Source organism: Littorina saxatilis, linkage group LG9 (assembly GCF_037325665.1).
Source record: "Littorina saxatilis isolate snail1 linkage group LG9, US_GU_Lsax_2.0, whole genome shotgun sequence".
In the NCBI taxonomy this organism is placed as follows: domain Eukaryota; kingdom Metazoa; phylum Mollusca; class Gastropoda; order Littorinimorpha; family Littorinidae; genus Littorina; species Littorina saxatilis.
This window is the reverse complement of record NC_090253.1, coordinates 44,271,995-44,281,205: the sequence shown is the minus strand read 5'-3', so window position 1 is coordinate 44,281,205 and position 9,211 is coordinate 44,271,995. Positions and strand designations below refer to the sequence as shown.

The 9,211-nt window shown below is 40.6% G+C and overlaps 1 long non-coding RNA gene across 1 annotated transcript; it reads right to left on the bottom strand.

Annotated features, from left to right (window-relative positions):
* Window positions 1-618: 618 nt before the first annotated feature.
* Window positions 619-6,259, bottom strand: LOC138976193 (uncharacterized). Its single transcript, XR_011458897.1, has 3 exons — window positions 5,769-6,259; window positions 2,360-2,622; window positions 619-1,121 (listed from the first exon to the last, which is right to left on the bottom strand). It is a non-coding gene; the product is annotated as an uncharacterized lncRNA (long non-coding RNA).
* Window positions 6,260-9,211: the final 2,952 nt, after the last annotated feature.

The window sequence follows — 9,211 nt, the reverse complement described above, 5'->3', positions numbered from 1 at the left end:
ATAATTGACTCTTAATGGCCGTTAACCTGTCTGACGCGGTCAACGGTCACTGATTTTTGCCCTAAGGTGCCCCTCTTACTCGACAGGAGCGGCCACTTAACGGCCACTTGTCACTTTCGCGGGCGAGCGCCTGTGGTGTGTGTGTGTGTGTGTGTGTGTGTGTTGTGTGCACAGACGGCACAGCACGAGCAGACGACATGAATACTTACGCATGCGCAAACTGTAAATACAGACATGCGCATACATGTACATTTACGGCAGTCACTTCCGGATCGATCACAGCTGATGTGAGTTTGAAACACTTGTTTATCTGACACTCAAATACATATATAATAATCCAAACAACACACATAGAAACATACGAAACAATAGCTTAGCCAGGACGATCGAGTTAAACACGCAAATAATTAAGATGTATAAACGAAAGCAAAACTAACAGAGACAATGAATCGGCGGCTCGTGGATGATCGCTTTCTTTTCTTCATGAAAACTTGATCGTGTTTTTTGGGGTTTTTTGGAGGAGGAGGGGGCCTGTAATGAACGGCCACCTGATATTTGCGGTCACCTTTGCAATGACTAATGGGTGACCGGATATGGCAGGTACTACTGTACAAAAAACTGAAGATTGGTGATTTCTTCAAAATATTCTGGGACATATTCACACGAAGCAGATCAGGGAAACTGGCTAACTTCTGACAAAAGTCTCTGGGAGAAGAAAAAAGACTCCGGACATGACTGTCTCCTGCATTCCCCCAAAAGTGGCGTATGACTGCCTGAATGGCAGGGTAAAAACGATCATGCACTTTTACGTGCATGATCATAAGTGAACGTGGGATTTTCAGCCAATGAACGAAGAAGAAGTCCCTGCTTGTGTGTGTGTCACAATGATGACAAGCATGTCACAACTGAAACCGATGATTCAACTTGTTTTGAACTTGATGTGATTTTGTGACTGGCGTACCTTTGACATATCGTTGGTTCCTGGAGAAGACATTGAGCACACTGTAGGGGTCAGAGTGAGGGTTCTCCCAGCGAAGGGTGGGGCCGGGGGCAGGAGCCCTGTACTGCACACCGCTGAAGGCTCCAGTCTCTGGCGCCGGTGTGGTGCCGTTACGCCCTGCCTGTAACGCAGCATCGTAACAACATTGATACAGTGGAACCACCCCTTTTAAGACACCCCCAATTCAAGACTCCCTCCTTTTTAAGACCTTGTTTTTTCAGACTTTCTGTTCATAACCTCTGTAAAATTACCCCCATTTTAAGACTCCCTCCTTTTTAAGACCTGATTTTCTCAAATTTTTAGAGGGGGTTTTCACTGTACTCTTTTGGTACTGTCTTTTGGTACTGTCTTTTGGTACTGTCTTTTGGTACTGTCTTTTGGTTCTGTCTTTTGGTACTGTCTTTTGGTACTGTCTTTTGGTACTGTCTTTTGGTACTGTCTTTTGGTACTGTCTTTTGGTACTGTCTTTTGGTACTGTCTTTTGGTACTGTCTTTTGGTACTGTCTTTTGGTACTGTCTTTTGGTACTGTCTTTTGGAATGAGCTGAACAAAAATTTCGAAACAGAACAATTTGTCAAAGCTCTAATAACAAGCTGTATGTAACAGGACAATCGGAGTGAGATTATGTTGATTGGTACTTTTTATACCAGTAACATTTGTTGGTTGGTCAATTATGATATCAGCAGGATTTGATTAATAATAAACTGCTGTGTATGCTGCAACATCACAAAAGAACATGAACATGCCTTAAAATAAACAACAGACTGGACATTTTTTTCAACTAACATATTTTAGTCTCTGCTAATGCCCTGCGGATATAATGCATGACACAATACTGTGATACTGCACAATGTAATGCGCAGAGGAGCAAAAACTACCTACAGTATAATCAGGTGGCTCAGGCATTTGAAAGGTACGATACAGTATATTAATAAAATATAATCAAAACCAGCGCAGCGTCTGTTTTCATGTGGTTTTCATGGTTCAATAGTACCAGTGTTGGTGTAAGTCTGAGTCTGTCACAGTTATAACATTTTTCTTTCAGACATTTTTCAAATTCCGTCCAAAAAACCTGGACATGTTCACATTGCCACAAATAATGATAAACTGTATCTTGTTCTAATTCACAAAAATTGCATACATTGTTGGGGGCACCACCCTCTCTTTCTGTCTGTAGGCATGCCTGCCTTTCTCCCCTTCCCCCCTCCCCCCCCCCCCACCAACTTCCCCCATTTCTCTCTTCACTTCTTCCTTACATAATCAAGTCGACTGCACCAGCTCCGGAACAAAGTTGCGCTAACAATGCCCCTCTCTAGGACCCTACTTTTCTTTCACCCCCACCCCTCCCTTCACTCTCACCTGATTGAGTCCAGCAACAGTCAGTGCACCGGCTCTGGGCAAAGTGGCGCCAACGCTGTCTCTCTGTGACTGCGACACGGTTCGGGCCCCCGCCGTAGCAGCAGGGGTTTTGTCGCTACTGGCTGGCCGAATGGTCACGTTCTGAGCACCTGGCAAGTTGGAAGTGAACACATTGTAGTTGTCACGAGAGCCTGCGATCCGATCGTAGCGCGGGACAAACTCCACCTCGGGGCTGGAGTCACCTGCATCCTCTATGTGGGTGTCTGGAACAAGAAACAGATGGTTACTGAGTGGAAAAATAGCACAATTCAAATGACAAAATCTCACTGCTAATACATCTAATAATAATAATAATACAGTGGAACCCCTCACAACGACCCCTCTCTCTAAGGACTACCCCGCCACAACGACCTTTTTTTTTTAACCGATGTGTTTCCTTATAGTTATATAGTTGTCACCAGTGTAGCGACCACCCCGCTATAACCAGTTATAACCGTCTTGCGTAAGCAAAGGCACTAATTAACCGCTGAGAGGTGTGATGGTTGGGTGGGCTGAGTAAACATCACAAACCAATCATCGAGAAAACAAACTCACGTGACCAACACACACCGTTCAATTCAGTCAGAATAGACAGTCTTTGGACAGAAGAGCAGTGGAGATCGACATGGCGTCTACAAAGAAAAGAAAATATTTAACTCGCGAAAATCGAGTGAATGTTGTGAACAGACACAAAAAGGGAGAAACTGCCATCGCGATTGCAAAAAGTCTTGATGTTGGAAAATCGCAAATTCAAAGAATTATCCAACTCCAAGAAAACATTCTGAAAAAGGTAGGGAAGTGGTGACAAGGCAGTGAACGCACTCACCATGCACTGACATCATACGAAAGCAGCCACACAAACACAGCACAGAGGCAGAGGCAGGTGTGCAGATGCTTTGTGAGAATAAGCGTTGAAAACCAGTTTGAATAAAAAACAAGTCGCGTAAGGCGAAAATACAATATTTAGTCAAGTAGCTGTCGAACTCACAGAATGAAACTGAACGCAACGCAACGCAGCAAGACCGTATACTCGTAGCATCGTCACTCCACCGCCCGTGGCAAAGGCAGTGCACGTGGAATTGACAAGAAGAGCGGGGTATTCGTTGCGCTGAGAAGGATAGCACGCTTTTCTGTACCTCTCTTTGTTTTAACTTTCTGAGCGTGTTTTTAATCCAAACATATCATATCTATATATTTTTGGAATCAGGAACGGACAAGGAATAAGATGAAAGTGTTTTTAAATTGATTTCGAAAAAAAAAATTTGATAATAATTTTTATATATTTAATTTTCAGAGCTTGTTTTTAATCCGAATATAACATATTTATATGTTTTTGGAATCAGCAAATGATGGAGAATAAGATAAACGTAAATTTGGATCGTTTTATAAATTTTTATTTTTTTTTACAATTTTCAGATTTTTAATGACCAAAGTCATTAATTAATTTTTAAGCCACCAAGCTGAAATGCAATACCGAACCCCGGGCTTCGTTGAAGAGTACTTGACCAAAATTTCAACCAATTTGGTTGAAAAATGAGGGCGTGACAGTGCCGCCTCAACTTTCACGAAAAGCCGGATATGACGTCATCAAAGACATTTATCAAAAAAATGAAAAAAACGTTCGGGGATTTCATACCCAGGAACTCTCATGTCAAATTTCATAAAGATCGGTCCAGTAGTTTAGTCTGAATCGCTCTACACACACACACACACGCACGCACACACACACATACGCACATACACCACGACCCTCGTTTCGATTCCCCCTCGATGTTAAAATATTTAGTCAAAACTTGACTAAATATAAAAACAGCAGATAGAGCCGCATGTCATAATCATTCTTCTTGTCTGGCTTTATTGACTGCATGCCGATCTTGTGGCAGTGACTTTTCACTCTTCAGTCGGACTGTACACAAACCGCTCTCACTCTCCCTCACTGACTACCCTAAGCCCTGACAACTGATCCTTGGAAATTGTTTGGAAGAGTAATAATAATAATAATGGACATTTATTAATCGCCGTTTCTCACAAGAGCTCACGGCGATTTACATATTAATTTCTGCCGTGTGAGATGGAATTTTTTACACAATATATCACGCATTCACATCGGTCAGCAAACCTCAAGCCTATTAGGGCGAGCATTCACCTTTCACGGCCTTTATTCCAAGTACACCTCTCTATTTCTCTCCAATGCTCTTCCTGCTGACTTCAGTGACACCAGACACCCCACTGAGTTTAGCCAGCTACCCCCCCCCCCCCTCTCTCTCTCTCTCTCTCTCCCCCCAGCCATGTACTGTTTGGTGCTGTGGCCAGAGAGGTGTCACCGGCTAATTGAGGCCAGCTGCACTGTTCACTCAGAGCAAAACTAGTTGACTGTGTCTAACTTTTGACAAAGCAACACAACTGAAGGGTTCACAGATTAGGTAACCGACTCACTGGTCAAGGCTGCAGGGAAACAAGAGTATCTTGTCAATGAAAAAGGTTACACACAGATACGCGATGCTGAGAACGGTGGCCGATTTTTCACTCTCTTTCTCGGAGGGCCTTCATCATTGCAGGGACTGCTGTAAAGAAATGCTTGCTCAGAAACTAACTCTTTTTTGCATTAAAACATGCACCAGAACTGGTGGACACCATCGACAATGTCAAACATGAAATCGAAGCAGTTTGCTTGAGGAAACGGTCGTCAGCAACTCAAACTTCTCTGTTTTCTTTTTTTAAGAAAATCTGTTCGGACACGACCCGATGTTGATTTCAGTCAGTTTCGCTTCTGACAGTCACACTCACAGTATAACTATATAAGTTTTATTTACGTTTTTATTTCTTCTTCGTTTCCTTAAAAAGTAACAACAAGCTGTTTAACGTTCTGTTGTTGTTAATAAATATATATAGATCTATATTAAAATCTCGAAGTCCATACATGATGTCACAGAAAAACCAGCCACAAAGTGCAAAAGTTCGAAACGACGGAAGAGCTCGCGATCTCGCAGCGAGTTTCAATTTCTCCACTCAAAAGCTGACACCTCAGACGAGTCTGTTATCCGAAATACCAAGCACATGTTTCGATGTAGAATTACTAAATGATACTATTTGTCAACAAAATATATGCACTAGTGTCAGAAAAATGGTTTAATATGTTCAAAAGTTTCGAGTCGAGTTCCCGATTTCTGGAAACACGTGCGCATGCAAGTTCGCTACTCAGTACTTGCTGTAACTTCAAGTAAATCTTTGTAACCCTATGTTATGTTATTACCATTCTTCCCAGCAAAGCACACAATTGACAACAAGTCAAATAGTAGTACAAGAAAGAAATAATACTTGATAAATAAGTTAGATAAAGAACAAATCAAAGAAAGCAAAAATGACTTACCGCATACATCTGAATGAGTTGGACGCCATTTTCCCGGTTGCAGGGTCAAAGCAAAATCAAGCCGTATATCTTCGAAATTTTTAATCTTGCACCGAATGAGGACTCAAACAGATTTGTTTTGGATTAGTTCTTTAGATTGTAGGTTAAGAAGCTTAACCCTGATTTTTTTTAAAATATAACTCAATTGTTTTTGAGATTTGGAATAAAAAGGTGTGGGGTCCATAAATTCCCTTTTTTACATAATGTACATATTGACTACAAACTTCAATTTAAATTAAATCTCAAACGGCAGATATTTTTAATCCTAGTAAAGGGAGACAGTACACTTTATGATGTCTTGCTTATAGTAACGCAATGATTACCTCCCTTCTCCCTTCTCCCGCTTTCAAATTCGTATTTACCTTAGGTCCCCCGATCTCCGGTGGCCGTATGCTCAAAATGTTATAAAAAGGGGGGGTCCGGGCTCCCGATGGGGGACTTATACCCCCTGTAAGTATACTATATATATATAGATGAAGGTGGTTAGCGCATACAAAAAGAATATACATAGTGCATTGTAAACTGTAGTCCAGTGGCAAATAAGCAGTAGTTCGCTGAATATATAATTGAAAAATGTATATAAAATAAGGGTTATTGGCATGGATATGCGTACTGAGTCAAATTAACAAAAACGACCAGATTTACAGATAAACGATTGGACACTTTCAAAAATAAGCTTGTTGGTGCGAAGAGAAAGGTTTTCGCTACCATTTAACAATATTTCAACATGTCTGTAATGTACAGGTAGTGCATTTATTGTAGATAGGCGAGCGTCTACGTACAGAGGGCAATGTGTCAAGTAATGGTCAGCTGTTTCGTGCAGGTAGCCGCAAGCGCACTGCGGATTTTCCTGTAAGTGGCGTTTGCACAGGTCAGAATTCAAGTTACTCATGTTTAGGCGCATTCTGCAGTGGTGAATCTCTTCCAGTCGTTTACCACAGTAGTAATAGGCAGGTACGTTATAATCAGGAATCGTTAGATAGTGTTTGAATTCGCTAATTGAGTTAGTTGTTTTGATGTTGTCTGGCAAGTTGTTCCAAAGGACAGTGGTAAATGATATACAAGATCGACGGTATAATTCAGTTTTGCAAGTGGGAACTCTTCTTTCTGATGGTCTTCTTCGATGATAGGGGTTAACATCAGAAGTTAAAGGTGGCAAAAGTTGTGATAAGTAATGAGGACATTTGCCAAATACCATCTTGTAATATAAAATTAGTTTGTGTCTGCTCCGTCTTTCTTTTAGGTTTCAAAATCCGCTTTCTTTATACAGTTTTTCGTGGCTGGTGCCGCGTACACCACCGATTATAGTCCGAATGGCTTCCAAATGTAATTTTTCCAGTGCAGTTGACCAGTACTCGGTGCAGTTGTCCCATAGGATGTCTGCATAGTCAAAATGTGGAAAAACGAAAGATTTGTACATAGTTTCCAGACTTTTACGATTTAATCTGTATTTATAATATCTTAAACAATTAATTAAGAGGGTGACCTTTTTTACGATGCTTCTCACTTGGAAGTCCCATTTACAATTATTCTGCAAAATTACGCCAAGATGTTTATGTTGGTTCACGTTTTCCAAAACAATATTATTAAAAATGATTGGTTCGGTTGGTATATTATCACGTTTTATGTCTAACAATTCCGTTTTTGCTTCGTTAAATTTAACTTTCCACTGTTTTGCCCAGGTACTAATTTTATTTAGGTCTGCGTTCAAAGTCTGCGCTCGTCTAATTGGATCTTCTAAGGACATGGACATGCTCGTGTCATCAGCAAACAACTTTATAACAGATTCAGTATCATTCACAATGTCATTAATACATATCAGGAATAACAAGGGGCCAAGAACAGAACCTTGTGGAACACCTGCCGGGATACATTTTAATGCAGACTTAGCACCCTTAATAACAACAGCCTGATGGCGATTTGTTAAATAATCGTGAAACCATTTTAACAATTGTCCTCTTATTCCTGCTAGTTCCAGTTTATATAATAACCCTTTGTGCCAGACTTTTTCAAATGCTTTTGACACATCACAAAAAAACAGCTTGAGTGGTAATTCCCATATCATAATTTACACAAAACTCGTCACATGTCGAAGCCAGCTGGCAGATGGCAGAGTCACCAGAAATAAATCCTGACTGTGCAGGTGATAATATATTATTTCGCTGTAAGAAGGTGTAAACATGGCTGTGGACACAGCGCTCCATTACCTTCCCAACACAACTTAATAATGAAATTGGTCGATAATTGTTACAACAATCGGCTGGGCCGGCTTTGTAAATAGGAGTGACATGAGCCGTCTTCCACAAACTAGGATATATACCTTCTCTAAGGCTTCTGTTAAACAAATATGTCAGGGGTTCTGCTATGGCGTCAACAGCAGCAACTAGAAGTCTATTGTGAATAAGATCCGGACCGGTGGCTTTGAGGAATTCGATACATTTTCGTCGAAGCCAACGATATTAATACAACTAGAGTAGACTCGATAGACGTTAGGTATACACATCCCGCGAACGACCGTGGATGCTAAGAATAAACTATTGATGCCCGTTTATGGTTTAAAGCCCCAGTCTGTCTCAAATGGTTTACAGAACGATTTGCAAATCTTCTCATGAAAAAGGCAGTTCTTACCTTATCGAACACACTTGCAATAGCAGTTAGTAACATTAAATGTCAAAGATCGTTTGAATGACTATTTGCGTTCAGTTTCATTCTGTCAGTTCAAATGTAGTGATTTCGCCTCACGCAACTTGTTTTTACTTTGTTTCCTACAAGCATTCATGTCCTACACTTCTTGATTTCAAGATAGATTATCTGCGAACTGTCATGGTCATTTTGTTAAAAGGAATTTTCTTGACAGTTTTTTTGCCTGTCTTTTTACATTTAGTCAAGTTTTGACTAAACGTTTTAACGTAGAGTGGGGAATCGAGATGAGGGTCGTGGTGTATGTGTGTATATATATATGTGTGTGTGTGTATGTGTGTGTGTGTGTGTGTGTGTGTGTGTGTGTGTGTGTGTGTGTGTGTGTGTGTGTGTAAAGCGATTCAGAGAAAACTACTGGACCAATCTTCATGAACCTTGACAGACATAAGAGATCCTGAGTATGGTATCCCCAGACGTGTTATTCATTTTTTGGATAAATGTTTTTGATGACGTCATATCCTGCTTTTCGTGAAAGTTGAGGCGGCAATGTCACGCTCTCATTTTTAAACCAAATTGGTTGAAATGTTGGTCAAGTTAATCTTCGACGAAGCCCGGACTTTGGTATTGCATTTCAGCTTGGAGGTTTAAAAATGAATTAATGAGTTTGCTCATCAAAGTTGTCATTAAAATCGAATTTTCAGAAACAGATTTAAAAATGATCGGATTGCATTACTCATCTTCTCCTGAATTCAAAAATATATAGA